This window comes from Berghia stephanieae, chromosome 5, assembly GCF_034508935.2.
Source record: "Berghia stephanieae isolate SIO BIC M18660-M18661 chromosome 5, UCSD_Bste_1.3, whole genome shotgun sequence".
Taxonomy (NCBI): Eukaryota; Metazoa; Mollusca; class Gastropoda; order Nudibranchia; family Aeolidiidae; genus Berghia; species Berghia stephanieae.
This window is the reverse complement of record NC_088364.1, coordinates 34,393,167-34,415,297: the sequence shown is the minus strand read 5'-3', so window position 1 is coordinate 34,415,297 and position 22,131 is coordinate 34,393,167. Positions and strand designations below refer to the sequence as shown.

The following is a 22,131-nucleotide window of genomic DNA, read 5'->3' as shown; positions in this document are numbered from 1 at the left end:
CAGAAATATTATATTTCTAAAAATAAATTACATATAACAGCTTAAGAAATAATAAAAAACTGGCGATGGAACATTTCGGGCTCAAAACCCATTTTTCAGCCAATGATAAAAAAACTGTTTAAACGTTAATACATTACATTAAATCCAGATGACGGCAGAAAAGTCTTGGCATATCTAGTCTTTTGTTTGTGCATTGCTTCAAATCCACAACTTGTCAAAAAATTTATAATCTGACACTGCTTTTGAGGTTTGAGACTTTTTGGAAAATTATTGATTATCTTAACCGATTCATATATAAATTAAAGGGTTTTTTTTTTTGCCAATTTTCCTTCAAAATGTGTTTTGCTAGTGTACGGCTGTGTCGTGTCGTCTGTGGAAATAATTATTTCTTTTGAAGCAATTATTCTTGGTCAATTATGATATGATTTTCCAATGTCTCCTATTCTTTCGTCCAAATGATTACAGACCTCGTCATCTCTCTCATTCGTGCTTGGTTGGTTTGTGTGGTAATTATGATTATAGTATTTAATGACGTTATAGTTCAAACAGTAGAGCGTCCGAATCATTTGCAAATGGAAACGGGTCAAACCCTTCGTTTAGTGTAATATTTGTCTTACGCCAGCAGATGGGTTGATTGATGTATTAAATATTTAGTGAAATATACATTCCCCGTGTGGTGTCCGGGGTCCCTCAACTGAGAGGGTCAAGAATAGCCCAACGCCAAGCCAGCGTGTCGTAAAAGGCGACTAATGGTGTGTGATTCCCCCATCTTTGAGTCACCTGGTCCTCCAGGTTGGGGGTTGGCAAAGTGTTAACACCCCTTTCCGTTACACTCAAACCGTTACAGAAACGCAGACGGACAAAACAAATCATTTTTTTAGCTTGGGCGACCAATATACAGAGAAGTGGTAAGACCTGGAATGAGATAAAAAAGTTAGCTCGGGATAGAGAAGGATGGAAACTGTTTGTCTGTGGCCTATACCCTGACCCAGGGTGAAAAAGGCAATGATGATGATGATGATGATGAAATATACATTGAGGATGACAAGGATGCACTCCAAAAATGGCGATGTATTTTTTAAATCGTTAATTCAATGCTACAAAAGCCGCCAAAAGTATCAGTTAATTGCTATTGTCAATGCTAAATAAACTCCCGCTATTTGGTCTTGATGGGATGGAAGGATTACAAAGAAATCGTAAAGAACGAAGTTTAAAATGTTAAAACGAATCGGTTGAAATGAAATAAAGATATAAAAGTATCAATAACTATTGACACAAACGATGGTTTACATTTTGGGTTTCCTCTTTATGTAAACAATAAATATTTAACATTCAAAATTTAGACAAATGAGAGTGAAGAATACATTTTTTCTTAATATTTTAAAAACATCATTTCAAAGAAAAAAAATTATTGTAAAAGTAGTTGTTTTGATAAAGGCAATGTCTACTTATTGGACTCATTGTTGTAATGGAAATATTCTACAACCAACACAAAATATTGTCCATTACAACAATGTTAGATCAAGCCCACACAGACTTGCTAATATGTGCCTGTCGATAAAGAGCAACCCATCATAATATACACTTATTCGTGTAAGCTGTCATTAGTGGTTTATACATCTTCCTTATCGTTCTCTTTTTAATTCAAAGCTCTAACAGGCATATTTTCACTTATCATCGTAAGCGACAAGTTTTACATACTATCATAATCAATATAAAAGTGTTGATCTTAGTAACGAAGCTTACTAATGAAGGATTTTACAATCTATTGTATGAGTTAAAATTTCTATTTATCTAAAGTGTTTTTGAGTCATCATATGTCCCTAATAATTAGAACATGAAACCAAAGCCGATTTGCTTTTGTAATTTTGATCAGATTGACACTTTTCCCTTGTATTGTCAACCTTTAATGGCAAATCTGATTTTCTTTACAATCGTTGTTTTTTATTATCTCATTATCTATTTTAAACCTTGAACTTGATCAGCGAGCATTAAAATTGTGATAGGACACTAGCCTCAGAATGTGCGAGACAAGTAAAATTCATCACGAATTATGCTCTTCAGCTATGCCTACGAATAACACGTGAAAGAACAATACAGTTATTGATTATTGAATCAATCAATCAATCAATCAACAATTCAATGAAATAATAAAAATTATCTCACTTTCCTAGACCAACCATTTCCTGTTGACAGCCCATTTTAAGAAAAGACTGAACTGACAATGACAAACTTCTATCTAAACTTCCTTCCTATTCACAGCCTACAGTGCTTTGCGTTTGAGGCGTTACAATAATGTTTACCATATTATCATTACATAGTATCGAAATTACTGTTTAAATTTGTTTCCTGAATCCATTTTTTCCGCATTCAATCCATCCGTCATGTTGTTATCGATAGAAGTTACTCTTTATTATGCATTATAACGAAAGAAATAGAAGGTATTATTTTATATCTAAATGAATTTGGACGAATAAAGTAAAGGGGACCATAGTTTCCGTAAGCAAAAACAGTTCAATAAAAATATTGTTGTGTTGAAGAAGGATGAGCTTTTTACAAAAATTTGATAAATAGTTACTGCAGAGCAAGGGGTTGATCTCATATTGATAAAATGTTTATTTCTGTCGTGCAATAAATCGTTTCTTCTACTTACAGCAAGAAAACTTAAAATCTGTAAGTAGAAGAAAACTCAATTACTTTGACATCAACAAACTGCATCTTAAATGACTTCGATTATCTTTCTTTTCAAATAAAATTATAGAGGGTGAGTGTTGGGAAATAGGAGCTAGTCGAAGTATAATAATCCCGAAAATACAATGTTTTACTACGAGCAACATTATTACACATTTAACTGGATGTAATGGATACTGTATTCATATTGCATTCAACGTAGTGCTGAAAGGGTACATAGTACATAACCTCTTTAACAGGTCAAAAGCTACACATTAAAATTTGTCAAATCCGATGTGTACATATTTGCAGGTCTGATAACCCAGATTGGTTTGAGTTCATTGTTGTAATGGAAATACTCTCAAACCAAACCAAATTATTGTCCATTACATCGATGTTCAATCAAGTCCATAATTGCGTTCGGTTATCAGACCTGCCAATAAGTGCACGTTGGTCACATCTCCAATAATATTTTAATCGTTTTATTGTCTAGCCAGAAAATGGAAAATATTTTAAGAAGACAATCAAGTGTTTTCGGGGTTATTATATTTCTATTGGCTTTGATTTTCCAACACTCGCCCTTTATTATACTTGGTTTTACTCGAGTCCAGGCTAAAGACTTCTCTTTTTAATTAATAGTAATATTTTCCAAATTGTTAGGAACTAATTAAATATATACATTTTGTTGAGGGTCCGTCCGTGTCGTTCTTTATATTAGAATTTGGACGGTGTAAGGATAGAAAAAAATGGTAGATTCCCACGAAAATTTACTTTTAACTATTACTCTTTACATTTTCTGTTATTATTCTAGCTTCTTTGACTCATAAGTGGTTCTGGCAATAGATAGTGTGCGCTTGGCTAATAAGCTCACGACATTGCCATCCGGAAGTATAACGGACCGACACACAAAACTATGAGTAACCTTTAACCTTTATAGTCTGGATAATACAGTTAAGTGAGAATTACTCATAAACGTGGATGGCAAAAAAACAATAACAAAGACCCGTGTGACTTCAACTTCATTTTTATCTCGCTCAAATAATTGTATACGTCTTTCTTTTGGCGTTGTATGACGTTTTCCTTTTCTTAACCACTTAAATGACATGAAAAAGTCTAGCTCTCTTAAGCTTCTAAAAATAAGATAAAGGAAATCGTCACTGCTTTTTTTCTTAATCAATTTGTAATACAACTCCTCTGAGGTCATTCTGAAAGTCCAAACTGTGATGTTTTATTCGTGTACAATCATTTTCTTTAATTCTACAACATGTGTATTTTTTATTCTGCCTCTCGCTACTAGTCTCCTTATTTACCATTAGTAATTACCAAATCTACCAAATGTAATGGTTAGCAAAAACCATGTAGACATAAATATTTAAACAATTTACCATTTATACATATTGAATTTGACTGCGAAATTCGAGGCGCCTGTTATATTGCTCAGGACAAAAGGTTGACAATTGACAATAGCGAATACAAATATCAATACATCAGTTTAACAGCATTTTAAAGTAAAACAGGGTTAGCTTAAGTGCGTATAAACTCATATGATTGAAGTAAATTAATCTGGAATGATATTCGATTACAATACGTCAAAGAAAAAGAAAAATTACCCAGTAACAAGAAAATAAAAAGATAAAACTTTTAATTCATAATTCGGCGCCAGGTGATGCAACAAGGATGCATTTGCTTAAATGAGCTTTCAGTAATCACTGGATTTTTAAAACCAAAATTTTTAAACAGTTATGCCAAGGAACGTCAGAATTATCATTATTATTATTATTATTATTATTATTATTATTATTATTATTATTATTATTATTATATTATTATTATTATTATTATTATTATTTTTTTTTTTTTTTTTTTTTTATTGTTTATTTTTTTTTTTTTTTTTGTTTTGTTTTTTTTTTTTTTTTATTTTTTTTTTTTTTTGCGAGAGTGAATCCTATCCTGGTTGATATTGTTGACTGTAAAAGGTAATTAATAAAAATGAATATAATAGCTTCAAGAAAGCACACAATTCTAAACATGGAAAGTTTCAGGCTCAAAGCCCTTCTTCAGGAAAACAGCTAAAATCCGTACATAAGGTGAGAAAGGGTTTCTGTAATGTCTAGTCGGGATAAGTGCTGTGAAGTACATTCCGTCATCGCGTCTCTCAAACTGGTAACTACAGAGATTCCACTTACGCGTTAGGATTTTACGTGAAGTGAAGTATTATCACTCTAATTGTTTTTGTCGTTGACTACAGAAGGGTTTTGAGCTCGAAACGTTACGTATAATATGTTTTTTTTTCTATTTTAAGGGTGTCATATTCATTTTTGTTTAATAATTCTTGCGCATGAGTATCAGACACGTAAATAATCTACTTTATGTTGTTTTATTTTTAGCCAGTTTCGGGCATTTAATGTCTAACTTGGTTCTGACAGAACCAACTTTTCGATCGACTAGCCTTCTATAGCAAGCACTTGTTACAGTTTCATCCTTTATACATAGGAAAAATTCCGAGCGATAGGGCTATCCAGGATCTTTTAAAATACCTATAAACATGTTTTGTGTCTATTTGTAATTTGATACGATCTATTTTTATTCTTGTAGTTTGCTGAAGAGATCTAGCTGTTTGTTTTTCCTAATAAAATAAAGCAAAAAGAAAAACATCGCATTAAAGATAACAAAAAAAAAAAAAAAAAACGAAGACAAAGTATTAGTAAAGAAGAAACCCCTGCCCCCCCCCCCTTACAAAAAAACAAAAACAAAATAAATAAATAAAAAAATAAAATAGCAAAAACTTTCCAAATAATGATTATAAAACAAAAACAAAATTTTCAAAAACAACTCAAAATACAATGAAAAGGGTGAACTTTTATATAATGCAGTATCCACGCTTTTCTTTTTCATTTCAGGTACAATGATGTAACAATCTGTCTATGGTAAGTGTAAAGCCTTTTTTCAAAAATCCACATTTAGCCTCTTTCTCCTCTTCTTCTTCCTTCTCCTCTCCTCCTCCCCCTTCTCCTCCTCCTCCCCCCCCCCCCCCCTTTATCATCGTCATCATGATCTTCATTTTATATCATTAAAAAAGTTTCTTTTTCTCCGTCTCATCCTCCTCCTTCTCATCCTCCTCCCCTCCTTATCCTTCTCTTTTTCCTACAATAAACGCCACCACCACTCAACCAACTCTTCAAACTTCTCTTGTTTAGTTCTTCCTCCTCCTGTTCATCATTGTCTTCCTCCTCCTCCTCCTCCTTCCTCCTCTTTTTCCACATTCCAATCCATTGTATAGATAAAAATAATAAAATGTATAAATACAATAAAAAATAGTAACGCCTACTGTCATCAACATCCTATCTTGACAATAAATACAAAAACCTGTAACCGCAAGAGGGAACTTGTAGAACTGCCAGAAATCAAAAGACCGCAATTGAATTTACGACTCACTTCATGTCTTGGAAAGTAATCTCTCCCTCTCTTGCATCGGGGATTATTCCCCCTATCTCTGACCACTTCCGCCAGTTTGCATATCATTAGAGTTCCCTCCTCCTCCTCCCCCATTCACAACCCCCCCCCCCCCCCCACCACCCCCACCCACCCATACACACAGAGAGAGAAAGAGAGAGAGAGAGAGAGAGAGAGAGAGAGAGAGAGAGAGAGAGAGAGAGAGATTCTCTTCAATTCATGACTCACTGTGACAAAGTCGGATTATCATAGCTATAATAAAACCAATAATTTCCTATCATGCATTTCCATGGCCATTTCTGGCGTACCCTGACACTTTTGTTTTTTCATTGGCCAGAAAATGTTAGTTTCAAATATCGACGCAATACGAAGACTCTAACTTGTCGTAAAGCCCCAAATCTGAGATACTCCTACAAAAAAACAAGCAAAAAACGTGAGCATTTATATAGCAATATCCACGAAACGTGCTTAAAGCGCTTTACTCGGGATCTCTAGCCAACAGCAACACGTAACATATAGGACAAGACATGACGCTTGTTAGGCGATATTACATTTCTTTCGGACAGAGACAACGCTGTTAACTGCCAGGTATTCATTTACATCTGAGTCCGGTGAGAGAATGAGAGTAAAGAGCCTTTTCCAAGGACTCAACTATGCGCCGCCAAGAGCGGGGGTCGAACCCTCGACCTTCATGTCATACCACTTCTATACAGCCGTCTCGGGTTTGAGAGTTAATTGACAAGATTGGCGGAGGGGGGGGGGGAGGGAGTCAAATTGATCTATCAGTATTTTAAGTAATATAGTTGTCTTGCCAAAACGAAGATGAATTTGTTTGGTCAGTATGCTGGAGATTTCCTCTATACTTGGAAGGTAAGTCATCATAGTCTTCGTAGTATCCATTGAATCTACCCTTTAATTTTTTCCAATAGAGAAATCGACAGAGAGAGAGAGAGAGAGAGAGAGAGAGAGAGAGAGAGAGAGAGAGAGGAAGAAAGAGAGATATAGATAAATTAAAGGATGGATGGATGTTGAAGAAAGAAAGAATATGGACAGACAGATAGATAGTTAGATGTATAGATAGATAGATAGATAGATAGATAGATAGATAGATAGATAGATTAATAGATAAATCTAGCTTGAAACGATATTGAATATGGTCAATGAGCACATAGGTGAACATAATCGCGTTAAAACATTGTCAAGATTACCTTACCTTACCATGGTTCCTCCTCATAGAGGTCCGGATACCCTAGTCTTCCATATTTCTCTGTCTAGTGCCATCTCTGAGCAGTCTTTATACAGATATACAGATTACCTCTTTTTTTAAAAAAAGGCGCAAATGAGTTGGAGAGAGAGAGAGAGAGAGAGAGAGAGAGAGAGAGAGAGAGAGTAAATGTGACTCATATATAAGGGAACAACACAAACAAACGACGTGTCGGCTTTTGGCCCTCTTCAAGTAAACATGAAAGATGTTATGTGTATTAGATTGTCATAATAGTTGATTCATTATGGGTAAAAATGTGTTTGTGTGTGTGTGTGTGTGTGTATGTATCTTTGTGTGTGCGTGCACGCACACACACACACACACATATATATATATATATATATATATATATATATATATATATATATATATATATATATAATATATATACAGAGAGAGAGAGAGAGAGAGTGAGAGAGATAGATAGATAGATAGATAGAGAGAGAGAGAGAGAGAGAGAGAGAGAGAGAGAGAGGACGACAATGAGATGAAATGTAAATCACGACCAAAACTATATAAATCAAGCATAAGATAGGGGGACGGAAGGGTGTGTGTGTGTGTGGGGGGGGGGGGGGGGTGTTATTGAAGAATACTAGACACTAGACATAGTGATATTATTGACTCCCTATATACCCTATTAAGATGTATATATAATTTTAAAAAGAAAGAACGAAAGATAGAGATAGATAGATAGATAGATAGAGAGAGAGAGAGAGAGAGAGAGACACAGAGAGTGAGAGAGAGAGAGAGAGAGAGAGAGAGAGAGATAGATAGTGCGAGAACGGGAGAAGAAGGGTGCGTTTCAAAGTCATATTTAAAATATTATAGGAAAGAGATAAAATATAAAAATAAAACTAGGTTGACCTAACTCTTAAGTGATAGGTAAATAGGTAAAAAATATTCAAAAATGAAATCAAAATAAAGTAAACTTAGCTTTAAAATTCTCCTCGCAAATGAGTACCCGGTGACAGGCAGTGGCGGGAATTGCAAGAATGCTATTTTACATAAAGGACGCCAGACAGGCAACAAAACTGTATGAAATCGAATGTTATTTCCACATTGCCTCGGCGTTTGATAATAAATAGCAAAGCGTATTCTGGCATCACGAACCCATGCAACTTGCGCAATATAAATGCCTATATCTATTTGTTTCATATTATCATTGTATTCTCTCTGTGATGAACGTTCACTGTCTGGGAAGTCAGCTTACTCGGCTGACAGGGACGTGTTTAGGATCGATGGAATAAGGCAGAGAACAAAAGCATTTTCTCAATATTTAAAAATCAAAAGAAATTTACCACGTCCACTAATATACCACAACTTTCGGGCAGAAAATATTTGCTTTAATAATTGATTTTTAAAAACCACATAAAAAAAATAAAGACAAAACAAAACAAAACAAAACAAACAAACCAAAAACAAAAACAAATGCAAAAAAAAAAAAAAAAAGCAATTAAAAATAAAACAAGAAAAAAGTTTTTTAAAAACAACGAAATAACCCAAACCAAAACAAAACAAACATATGACAGCAACAAAACGCTCAAGACAAACAGCAGCATCAGAAAGAACAAGAACAAAATCATCAACAACAATATCATCATCATCATCATCATCAACAACAACAACAACAACAACGACAACAAAAAGGCAACCAAGCAAAGCTTACACTAACAAAATGACATTCCACACAAAAAAAGTCAATAAGAACATGGATACATTTTAGAAATGAATTCTCTTTTATGCCACATCACACCCCCTTCACCGTCCAAGAGTGAGGCAGCCACTCCCGTTCTGATATTTGTTTTTAATATTTTACCCTTAGCCTTTATTGATTTAGGTCTACATTTTCATTTCACAAAATCGACTTTTCTCACATAACATCCTAGACACTCCCAGCTCTGCGAGTTTTATCGAATTTTCTACTCAGACTCCTATTTTGATCACCAAAAGTCATCACTCCAAAAACCTCGTATCTTATCGCGATCTCCGGGTTTGCGTGATTTGCTAGCAGCTCCCATCGGGGCCATTCCATCTGATGACGTAGAGACGCCATAACCTTTGAACCTCAAGATTCAATTCCGAGGCGGAAAGATTCTCTTCACCCCTGCCCAGACGATCGTCTCACTGCCCGATGTGTCTCCGTCAAGAAAATGAGTTTTCTGACAAATGGATTAGGTTGGATTGAATTTGGGCCTGAACTGATCAAATCCACGCATTTTATCGTGGACAATAAATGGAAAATGTATTTTGATGCTTCATTATACAAGTTTACCTTTTCATGTGTAAATTTGCTGACGATGTCGAGGTTGATGTTTAAAACAAGAAAATAAACTAGTTTAAGAGGAAAAATATGAATATTACATTAAATAATTTGATAAACTTAAAAAGAATGGAATTATTACAGTAAACGATTTTTATGCAAAACTGTCGGAAGTAACCCTAGAAAATTGTTTTAATCGGATAGTGATGATACTTATACCATCTAGCCTGACTTTTGAACTTGGTACAAAGATTAAGACTTTTGATCAATTCATAAATCATTAAAAACAACATAGGATGACCAGTAAAACAAAATGAAATCATAAACTATTTTCATTCCTTTATAATCACATAACGCTATCCAAAGTCCTGCCTGGGATAATCTTTCATATGATATTTCAGTTATTGACCATATTGTATTTTTGGTAACTTTTCTTTCTATAATTTATTTTACAAGAAATTAGAGCTCAAACCTTACTTGAAATTGAAATATCGAATAGTCTTTATAAAAAGTCGCTCCCAAAAATTTTTTATTCTCTATTGTCTTCTGGCACTTTTCTATTCACTTCATATCTTGTTGTTACCAACATAAGTGCCTGCTCCACTCACTTTTCTGAATTAAAAATTCACCCCACACACCGGAGCATACTCAATGTCTCAATCGTTTCTATGTTATATGTTTGTGTTGAGAATATTGGCTATTAAGCTTAACTGCTGGTCAAAATTATTCGCGATGGTGGTGTACGAACGAATCGGCGGTCTCAAGAAGTGGGTGAGAGAGGGATCTAGTAATGACTTTGAGTTTGAAACGAATATTTTTTGTGTTCGTGGATAGCTCACACGGTAGAGCCACGCTCTCACCTGCCAGGCGGAGTTGTCGTACCAATAAGGTCGCAGGTTCAAACCCCACCACCGCCGCGAAAAATTTTTTAATTTTTTATTCTCTATTGTCTTCTGGCACTTTTCTATTCACTTCATATCTTGTCGCTCCCACTTTTATGTGACTTAAAGGTTTAGGAGAAATGTGAGATAAAAACCTCAATAATCCATCGTCTTCCCTCGCATTCTCTATTCCTCCCTCACATAGCTCTCTCTCTCTCTATCTATCTATCTATCTCTCTCTCTCTCTCTATCTCTCTCTCTCTCTCTCTCTCTCTCTCACTCACTTTTTCTTTCTTTCTTACTACTCAGACCAACAATAAGAGGTGGAGAGAAGTCGAAAGGAAAGGGGAGGGGGGGGGGGGGGGGGGGGGGGGTGATAAGATGAGACGAACAAGTCGCCGTTTGGAATTACCGAGACATAGACGGACGAGGCCCCAAGGCCCCATGTCCATCAATCAAAGCAGAAAAAGGGGCCATCCTTGGGGCAGGCAGTGATTTCCCCTGCCTACGTTTTCCAACTAACTGCTCCGTTAGACATCTGCACCAGACGGGGTGGTCGTGCTGCCTCTATCAAACAAAAATCGAACATCGAAAAATAAGTTTGCTAATTCCGAATCACTCCCCCCCCCCCCAATCCCCCTTCCTTTCCCCTCTCCCTTCCATTTCATTTATGATGCCGCTGTTCAACCTCTCTCTACCTCTCAATACCCCCTCCCAATTTCTTCAAAATTCTTTAAATCCCTAACATAAAGCTGGTACCCAATTCACTAGCATTACCGGCTCCCCCCCCCCAATCCCCACCCCACCAGCTATACACCATTCACCCCCCACTCCTTGGGCACTCATCCAACCAATCTCATCCCCCACCCAGCAAACCCATTGGGCTGGCGTCCACCCGCTCCATCATCGAAGGGTGTAATCAATCCATTTAACAAGTAACGACCATCATTTACTCCCGCAGTAACCCCACCCTCCTCTATTATGTACTCTACCCAATCCTCCCAAAATACCATCCCATAATTCTAGTCTCTTGATTATATATGATCCTAACCCCCCCCCCCCCCCCCCCCCACTCTCCCCGCTTTCCTCACCAATTCTCAACTTCAGATAACCCTTCCCAGTCTACAAATACCATTTATTTACCTTTTTCGTCACACCCCCCCCCCCCCCCCCATCGTTGTATCATTTTCGAAGTAAAGAAGATCAACATCCATATTAGCATCAACATTTAATAAAAAAAAAAGAAAAGACATGAGAAGGAGTTGAACTTTATAGCCACAAAACACCAATAGAACATGACTTTACATTGGTTGCTGATGCGATAAACATGAACAGTTCCAATTGCTTGATACACTATGCAGAGGGTACAAATGTATCCCTAAGTACTTTCCACCACACGGAATAGACCCTGCTAAACCGCTCACTAAAGTATCCTGATTTCATAGATATTTGGGGGGAAAAGCCAACTCTTACAAATTCTGTACCACGATTCAAAACCAATTAGAAAATAAGATCACATATCTAAAAGAAACGATATAAGCAGCCATTCTTATAACTTCAACACGTAAAAGCTTATAGAAATATTTGGCCGGGGCATCTTATTCTAAAATTGTGTCATAAGTTTGACTGTGCTCAAGCTTTTTGCAGCTTAGATAAATGGGGGCCGGCCGGGGGGGGGGGGGGGGGGGGGGGTGCGTGACCTTTTGTCTGATAAGATTGCAATAAAGACTAAAGCTAAAGAAACGAAGATTAACTCTGGGTCTAATGCTCAAAAACGCAGACAGAACCTCTCCAGAAGAAAACAATTGCAATGAAAACACAGCCACCTTACTTATTCCCCCCCCCCCCCTCCTACCCTTTTAAAAGGAACAAAACAATTCAAGAGAAATATCGCCATCTAATCTGAAAATAGATAACTATCCAATCAAAAGTGTTCCCGATTCGAAAAACAACTCAAATACAACCCCCGCTACATATCTGGAGTTTTAAATCACAGCAAACCCTCAAACACTTGCCATGTCAATTCTTGTTTCCTAATACGGTGCTCACAGGGCCCAGGGACAATGGCCAAACAAGGGGGATGCCAGTTTGTACTGAGACGAAGATCAATCACCATAACCATACCATCCACCAGTCCCCGCCACCCCACTTATACATCTCTCAATCTGTCTTACATTCCATCCGTTCATCTCTCCATTCATCCATCCATCCATCCATCCATCCATCTCTCCGTCCATACATACATACAATACAGCCTATCATTCATCCATCTGTCCATCTATCCATCTATCGACCCATTCGTCTACAAAATGTTTTTAAAAAACAATCAACTGTGATAAAATTATTACAAACATTTATAAATCGCGTTTAAACAGATTCACCAGGAGATATGCGCTTTATGGACTACCAAGCAACATGGAACCTATTTCCATTTTGTACTGTCAAGGTGGCCTGTTCTCTACAATAGACTCTGTCACTGTCAATAGCCAGATAATAATTCACAACCAAGTCGAGTGGGTTGTATTTGTGAAGAGACTTACTCAAGAATACGGCGCCGGAGAAGAGTGTTTCACAATCATTGTCACCGAGCCGAATACTGACCAGGCTCATATTCACGTGACCTTGTAACAAGACGAAACGCTGTACCTCTGTGCAACTGACACCTGCACATTCTAACCCAGGAAATCCACCAACTTTCACTCATGCATCGATTCATCCATCTATTAATCTATCAAGCTATCCACCCATCCATCCACACATCGACCCGTCCAAAAATCCACTCACTTACTGCACATCGATCTGCCTGCCCCACCTTCAACCCATCCACCCATTTATCCATCAATCCATCCTGTTATCCAATTCAATTGCTCGATGTTCTGAGGCCAAGTGTACTGACTGCTGCTGGCACCATTCCAAACTCAAATGTCTGGTCTTTGATTCATGGCACTCCCAATTCCATATATTGCAGTCTTCATCCTCGCAGATTCAGATTCGTACAGACGTAATTATTAATAAGATTTCCGAGTTCCGAGCTCAAAAGTGTTAAATGAAGTCTGCAATACTATATTTATGCTGAAAGATGGATGGGCCGTGCTTTAAACAGGGACAATTTCTCTCTAAACGCACTATTCTTCCCTACAACGACCGAAATATTTTTTCATCTACATCAGTTTGTGTTTATTTATCGGTAGATTACAATGACCTCTTTCTTTCAGACCTATTAGACCTACTGTACCCCAATTTATCACAATTTCTATAGCGTAAAACAGACAATAGCAAATGATTTTTGCTACCCTTTGGCTAGGAAGCTAGTCTATCGCAAAGTACTTTCTGTCAGATCTTATAGACCCAGCCGCTCAATCACTGCCTGTGTGGACTTGGGGCGAGTGTCAGAAAAAAAAAGATCTAGACTTCACTCGGGATCGATCTCGGTCCCATTGCTTGTGAAACGAGTACGCTACCATCTAAGCTATCGTGATTCCCACAACAATCCCTGGCTTGTCTGGATTAAATTTCAAGCTTATTTAAGACATTTTTGATAGGCTCAGAGTATTCTTATCCTATCAATATTAAATGAAGTCTGTTTTTTGGCCTAAATGAAAAAGAGGCGTTTTGCGATTGTATGATTGATATTAGAAGGACAAGTTTCCTGGCCAAAAGTTTTGAAAATTATTTTTTCAGTGTACGGCAGATATGGACAAAGTTCAAATAGTACTTTTCCATTATGCGGTATCAAAATATCTTCCATTTACATCGAATTGGTTTTCATAAGATATAATGGCTGTCAATTAATAGTCAAGACAGGGCCAATTTGAAATTTTAATTTAGGTGATTATGGATAAGAGCAATTGTTAAGATGAGCTTCGTGAGTTTGCCATGGTTCAAGGGTTGAGTAAATGTTGCTGCTCGGAGCTCGAAGAAATAAATGATAATGTGAATTTGAATGTAAGCTTCAAGTTAATTACAAAAAATAGATCAAATGAACGTTTCGGGTTTCCCATTTATCAACAAAACAGGATGAATGAAACACGACAGGCAAATGAGATAATGTGGTAGTGGCGTTGTTAAGATGAATAAACCAAACATTCAATTTCACAGTATTATTTATTTCAAGGGTTGATGACGTCAGTAGCTGGTCAACTCATAAAATGTTGTTATTATCAACTAGAAAGCATATATTATTTCAGTAATATTATGGTTCATACCTTTTAGTTGTTGGCACAAAAGCATCATAAACCTTACATATTATGGGGAAAAGAGGAACATGAAAATAAAACACCACCTTTGCTTTTAGTATATCACCAAATGTAAATAATTTGGAACATTTTTCAATAAAAGGTCTTGAGAGGATTTTCACATCATGTTAACCTAAGCCAGGGACAAGTCCGTATAAGATTATGTTTTTCTTAAATACAAGACCTTTCTTTAATTTGCAGTGGATTTGTTAATCAAATAATCTCTCTTTTATAATATCACAGTATAAAACAACCTGACAAAATGTGGGCTGAGAAAATTAGTTTTCTAATTTTATCTGAAATCGCTTTTGTGAGGCAAACTTCCATATATGTATTTTAGACTCTTTACTTTAATTCATTCAAATGAACCAATAAATTAGATTATCACATTAATCAGACTTTATGTTTTCATGAAATTCTTTTTCTATAAATCACAGTGAAACAAATTGGGATCTAGCATACAAGTGATGTCGTGTGCAACATTTGGATTGCGCGACTTTAACTAATAACAAAGGGGTAAAGCATTTGTTTTGTGTCCAAAGGTTGTGGGTTGACTTTTAGTGAGGATACAAATTTTCTCTTGTGACCTCGGGATTTTAATGGCTTTGTTTCATAGTTTAGTGCTGTGGATATTTTTTTCAAAATAGTCAGTTCAACCTCGTGATATTGATAATTATAAAATAATTATATAATATGATTTTAAGTCTAAATAATATTTAAAAAGCATATCTAAGCACAAAGCACATCTGTTGAATGCATTGATGTCAGTGACACATATTTCTGCAATTGCTTTCACTCGTAATAAATATCTATAATATTTGTTTATGTTTGAATAGGACATTAGCATTCTTTCCAATTCGACGGCTTACAATAAAAAATCGTTAATCTGTCATTGGAATAATTGGAGGTGTTTTGATATCAAGAAAAGCTTACTCAACATTTGTACAACTTTTCAAAACAAGTATTCAAATCTAAGTTGAGCTGTTGTAGATCCTTTGAATCAGGAGAGAATGATTTTATCTGAACAAGATCGCTACTGATACATGCGAAACATCAGTTGCAGCAACCCAAGGATATAGAGAAAAAGTCTGTAAAAGAACCATTCGGCAACGTTAGGATTACCGACTCGCCGTCTCATACATAGTCTGATGGACCACCGTGTGTTAAATATCTAACAGTTATCACACCCATTTGACCGTAAGACCAGAGTGGAAAATTGTTCTCTTCTTAGATAAAATCCGTTACAAAGTGTCTTTGATAAAATAAAAATTCTAAAAAGTTAAATTCCCTTTATCCGTCCCCAAGGCGATTTTTCCCAACAAGTCTATTATAAATGAAGACTGGATTAACGGGTCTATCTATTACAATGGAAGACTGGAGTAGCCCATGCATTAGCCGCAGTGAAGCACAGCAAAGTTGGCTAAGACAAATGACACGCTTAAGACCACCCGGCGTGGCGGATAAATCGAATCGGTGCAATAATGCTGTACCCAATGCCCTCTGACAACGTAGATGTATATAAAAAGACATAACGGAGAAAGATACACTCTGGTACTTACTTATACCCCCTCCAATCAAACCCCAGACTATATTCATGACAACGATAACTATTTTCTATTCCGTACAAAATATGAAAGATACAATGGTATCTGCAATTTTCAAGTATATAAAAATATTTTGGTCAGATTTTCGACATATGAAAGGTACAATGGTATCTGCAATTTTCAAGTATATAAAAATATTTTGGTCAGATTTTCGACATGTGGTCACTGGAGTGAAACTGAACAGGAAATGTAAGTGACCTCCACTTTGATTAAATGCATGATTAAAAAATTATAAACAAAGAATAAAAGTAAACATAGTTTCGCTTTTTGAACTGATGGGTGTCAGAAAAAATCGTAACATCGCCTTGCAGACGTCATACCTACTTTTTAAAAAAACAATACACGATCAGTTATTTTATTTTTCTATCATTTCCATGAAATAGACGCATTAAATTTCATTTATAAAATATTTAAGCGATGGCGACCATCGTCAGTAAATAAATCCATGAGACTGATTTCAGAGAAGATATTATATATAGTCCTGCGTTTTAACCTACTTTAATGGGTAATAAAAGTTAGGGATAATTATTATGAATTATTTTTATCAAAGCAGTTTCTACCTTTTTATAGATAGTTCGAAGATGACGTAACTCAGGTCTTTGTTATTGTTTTTTGACATACGCGTTCATGAGTAATGCTCACTGAACTGTATTAACCCGACTATAAACGTTCATGGATACACAGTTTTGTGTGTTGGTCCGTTATACTTCCGGATGGCAATGTTATGAGCTTCTTAGCCAAGCGCATACTATCTATATCATCTAAAGCTGACAGAAAATGTTCAATCAGCTCATCAGTTGACACGTTCTAAACTTTTTATAATCTTAGATACAAACGTCAAATAACGAAGACCCAATTTTGTTTAAACATCTACATAGCTGTTCATATCCTGTTATTTTTGTGATTTAGGAAATCATATTCTTGTTCAATGTCTCAACGTGTGTAAATCCTAAAGTCTGCTGAGAGCGTTATAAATAGATAAAACATTGGGAAAATATAACTTTCTGTATTAACATACGTATATTTTATACCATGCGGTCAGATTTCCAAAATGAACCAGCAGTTTATTTTGTAACCCAGGGTCGCAAATCACTGTCCATTCATTTCACACAGCAAAATTCTGGTCTGGTAGGCACTGGGAGAATTGAAGACAGATTCGATTGTCTCACCCACAAACCAGTCCATTGAAGCTCTGGAGCATTTGCCGCGGAGCTTACCCAAACTTTGGTGTAGCAGTAGTAGTAGTAGTAGTAGTAGTAGTAGTAGTAGTAGTAGTAGTAGTAGTAGAAGTAGTAGTATCAGTATTAGTTGTAGTAGTAGCTGTAGTAGTAATATTAATACTACTACTACTACTACTACTACTACTCGTAGTAGTAGTAGTAGTAGTAGTAGTAGTAGTAGTAGTAGTAGTAGTAGTAGTAGTAGTAGTAGCGGAAGTGGAATAAGAAGAAGAAGAAGAAGAAGAAGAAGAAGAAGAAGAAGAAAATGACAAAGGAGGAGGATGAAGAGGAGGAAGAGGAAGAGGAGGATTGACGACAGCGACAATATGGATATGTAAATAAAGACGTTACTTTTATGTTAACTATTGCTAGAGGCGCAATGTTGTGTATATTATTTTATACTCATGTTCTTCTCTTCCGTCCGTCCTTTGAAACCCAGTGTCTGTAATCTAGGGCAACGTGTAATGGTTCATCTTGTAGTTACAACAGTCTTCAGAAAGGAAACTCGAAACTCAATCGACCCTAGAGCGCCGGAAGTAAGTGACAATATGAGCAGAAGTCCTCTTGTCATTTTAAATTGGCGTAGACTAGGTCATGGTCGTGAAAATTTTGTGTTTACGTCGTTGGCCAATCGGTATTGTTGTGTCTGTTCCATTGAGATCTGATGGAGTAAATTGATAATCTTAATACGTTTATTGATTCAATATAGGCCTGAAATAGGGTAAATCGATATACTGTTCAATATAGGTATGATGGACAATATAAGTAGACTTTTACCAATGCATTACATATTATTGTTTTCTGTCATCTATCTCCTCCAGGGTTTGAGATGATGGTTGTGTCTTTTATTGGATTTTGGGTTAAATACTCTATTATAGACTAGAGTCCTATTATATTGGTTGCAAGCAATTTTTACTGTTCATTTGTTTAATTGTGTCCGTTGGCTTTGCTAATTTATTTCAAAATATTTTTTGGGTGAAAAATGTTCTTTAAGCATAAAAAGTAGGAATAAAACGGTACCAACACAGACCCAAGTAAATACAGATTTTGGGTTACTAAGCGCTTGCACTCTGACTTGGGTCTCAATAACTCAAGAACAAGTACAATGGAAATATGTATAATTCTCAAATGTTTATCTATTTTTGCCCTAAATTGGATAATAAAAAAAAAATTACCATTACTTGATCTTAATATCCTATCTACCCCATAAGTCGATTTTTTTTCATCTGAAATTTAAAAAGGCCAGAAATCACTTTAAACACGTTATATATATCATTTTAAAGAGAATATCGCAGCTTATAAGTTCATTGAAGATACTTAATTGTCTTCTCATTAACTCTACGTTTAATATATCTGTTACATATTATTTTAACCACATCGGAAATACATTTTAAACCGGAGAAGTCATATTGTAAATAGCAGAAAAGAGCGTTTGACCAAGACTAAAAACCTTATATTGGACTGGACTTCCATTCCGCCGACAAGGTTTGCCGTTTGTTGTCACGAATATTTAATGTACCACAGCAATCGCTTCTTTTACTAAAAAATCTATTTCTCTCTCCTTACTTGTTCTTGAGTTATTGAGACCCGAGAGAGAGAGAGAGAGAGAGAGAGAGAGAGAGAGAGGGAGAGAGAGAGAGAGAGAGTGAGGGTGCATGCGCTTACTAGCCCAAAATATGTATCTACTTGCTCGGTGTTTGTATCGTTTTATTTTTTTTCATCGGGGCTAATACGATTAAAATGTGTTACAAAAGCAATTCGAGATTTGATACGAAAATCACACACACACACACACACACACACCCACACACACACACACAAACAAAACAATAAAAACTAAAAGAAAAGGAAGACATCCCAATAAACAAGCAACATTAAAAATATCCGAAAAAAAGACCCCAATATGTTCAAAACATAGGCTAAGAATGTCTCCAGCAACCTTTTGATCAAAGGCTCACACATCAATGGCTTGCTCTGTTAAATTAATTTGAAACCGGGTTGTTTCATGAAATCAGGCAAGCAAGGGTGCCTTTTTTCACAAGGCCAACTATCTCGTTGAAAAAAACAAGTAAAGTTGTTTAGTTGGGTAAAAAGCATAGATTTGTCTTTTTTCATACCTTTTGATTTTTGTTAGATAATTTTTAAAATCCAAGTAAGCTTTTATGCTAGCGCAATATCCACTAAACGTACTCAAGGTGCTTTACAAAGGGTCCCTGATCAACAGCAATACGTAACATATAGAACGAGACACGAGGCTTGTTAGGCAGTATTACCATTTGGTTCCGACAGAGACAACGCTGTAACGGCCAGGTACGTATTTTACACCTGAGTACATGAGAGACTCAACTATGCGCCGACGGAACCCAGGATCTCCCGATCTGAAATCGAGTGTCATACCTCAAGAACACATAGCTGCACAATAGTTGATAGAAATAATATTGTGATGAAAAAATGAAAAAAAGTATGTGAGGCTTTAAAAGAATGAGATAATGTAAAGATAGATTGCCATTGCTAATCCCAGGAGATGTGCAAATATATAATAAGTTTGTTATAACGTTATATGGGTTAAATACTCTATTATAGACTAGAGTCCTATTACGTTATAAGTGGTGTGAGAAAAGACATTGTCCAATTTTCCCGTCTTGGAATATCTACAGTTTATTCTGAAAAAGATCTGAACAAGTGTGTGTGAAAGGTGCCAGACAAAGCAAGAAATAAAAATACAAGGAAAAAAACATCCCGAAAAATCAGTCTACCTCAACTGGGGATCGACCCTCAGACCTTCTGGTTCCCGGTCAGACGTGCTTCCATTACACCATTTATTCTGAAAATGCAATTCTGTTCCAATTACTACCATTGTTTTTTTTATCAGAAACCCTCCAATTATCCCTATATTACTAGTCGTTTCTGATTACCAGTTTTATTTCTATTTTATATTTATGTGTTGGGTTCATCGATAAATAGACAGGGATATAGAAAATGAGAGACAGAAAGAGAATATAGAGAAAAAGGGAGATAATATATAATATATATATATATATATATATATATATATATATATATATATATAAGAGAGAGAGAGAGAGAGAGAGAGAGAGAGATAGAGTCAGAAAGATGGATAGTAGATAGATAGATAGATAGATAGATAGATAGATAAATAGATAGATAGATAGATAGATAGATAGATAGATAGATAGATAGATAGATAGATAGATAGATATAGTAGCTTTTGTGTTAAGTTTTACATTATTGTTAATGTAATAATATTTTCCCGCAGGCGATATTGACGAAAGACATGCATAAATATAAAGCTTGAAACTTGAAAGTGACTGAAGCTGTTATTTTTCATTCCTTAAAAAATCCGACCAACAAAAAATGATAAAAACAGGAAAATCTTTAAAAACAGCAACATTTAAAAATGCTTCATGAGACACAATCTAATTTAGGCGGAACTTGAAATCTTATAATTGTAAAAATACATCTTTAAAAGCTTCCACCAAACAAACTCGATTGAGTGGGCGATGCATAAGAAAATGTAGACAAAATTACATGAGTAAAAGGCATGGTGAACACCGGGTAAGTTTATTTCCGCTGGGTCAACAACTGTGTCAGGACGTGAGCAGTCACCAAATCGCAGGCAGAACCCTTTTCTTCACGCATCCCCGGATGAAAGGAAGGAGTTCTTTTGTCATGCGCACGCAATGTCATCTTTGGCTTGGAGTAAAGCAAACTTTTTGGGTGCTCTGATCTAAGGAAATGGGACTGGACTAGTGATTTAAAAGTCTTGGAGGTTCTTGGTACGTGACCAAGAAGGGGCCGTGAGTTATTACGTAGAAGATACTGTTACTACTTTTCCTAAATGACATTCCACTTCCATTTTTTTTTCTTTTGCGGATGCGAGGAATATATACGATTACTTACAGTAAAGTAAATGATATTATTGTCTCTTCTATCTTGGGGAAAAGTTCGCGAATATCGTCATCGCATGAAATCAATGGAACTGTATTTGCTTAGACTTCACCTTATTCAAGGAATATCAATTTTTATCCATTTTGATATCATAGAATAATCACATTTTACCTCAGTATCGGAAAACAATTGTTATATAATAAATTGCGTTTGTATAATGCTTAAGTTGTCACCCCAAAGCGCTTCACAAACACAGTTGGCCTATCGTACATTTAACTTCAAAATCACACAGTCTAATATGTGACCCGCCGCGGTAATTTGGTGTAATGTCGAAAACACTGTTAAAAGTCAACAATATAAAAATTATGATTTAATTTTTTTAAAAAGCTTTTTGAAGGAGAAAAAACAAAACAAAACTCACTCTCCTCAATGACGGCAATTATTTTTATTCAATTTTTTAAAATGTTCAGCTAAAAAATCAGCTTTAAGCTTTAGGTTCAACTAGAATTTTGATACCGTTTTGAATAGATTGGTCACATGTTCCTCTCAAATAAAAGCCAATCAAAACAGCATCGAACTAATTACATCCACATACTAAAGCATCAGTGATACGAACATGATATTTACATATCTAA

General features: G+C 35.8%; 1 protein-coding gene across 3 annotated transcripts in view; it reads left to right on the top strand.

The window, feature by feature from the left end:
* LOC144972801 (choline O-acetyltransferase-like) overlaps window positions 1-22,131 on the top strand; it is a 241,606-nt gene that overhangs the window by 125,121 nt on the left and 94,354 nt on the right. For all 3 annotated transcript variants that reach the window (XM_078914454.1, XM_078914455.1, XM_078914457.1), the window contains one exon: window positions 5,571-5,597. The gene's annotated coding sequence lies outside the window, so the exon portion shown is untranslated. The remainder of the gene's footprint in view (window positions 1-5,570; window positions 5,598-22,131) is intronic.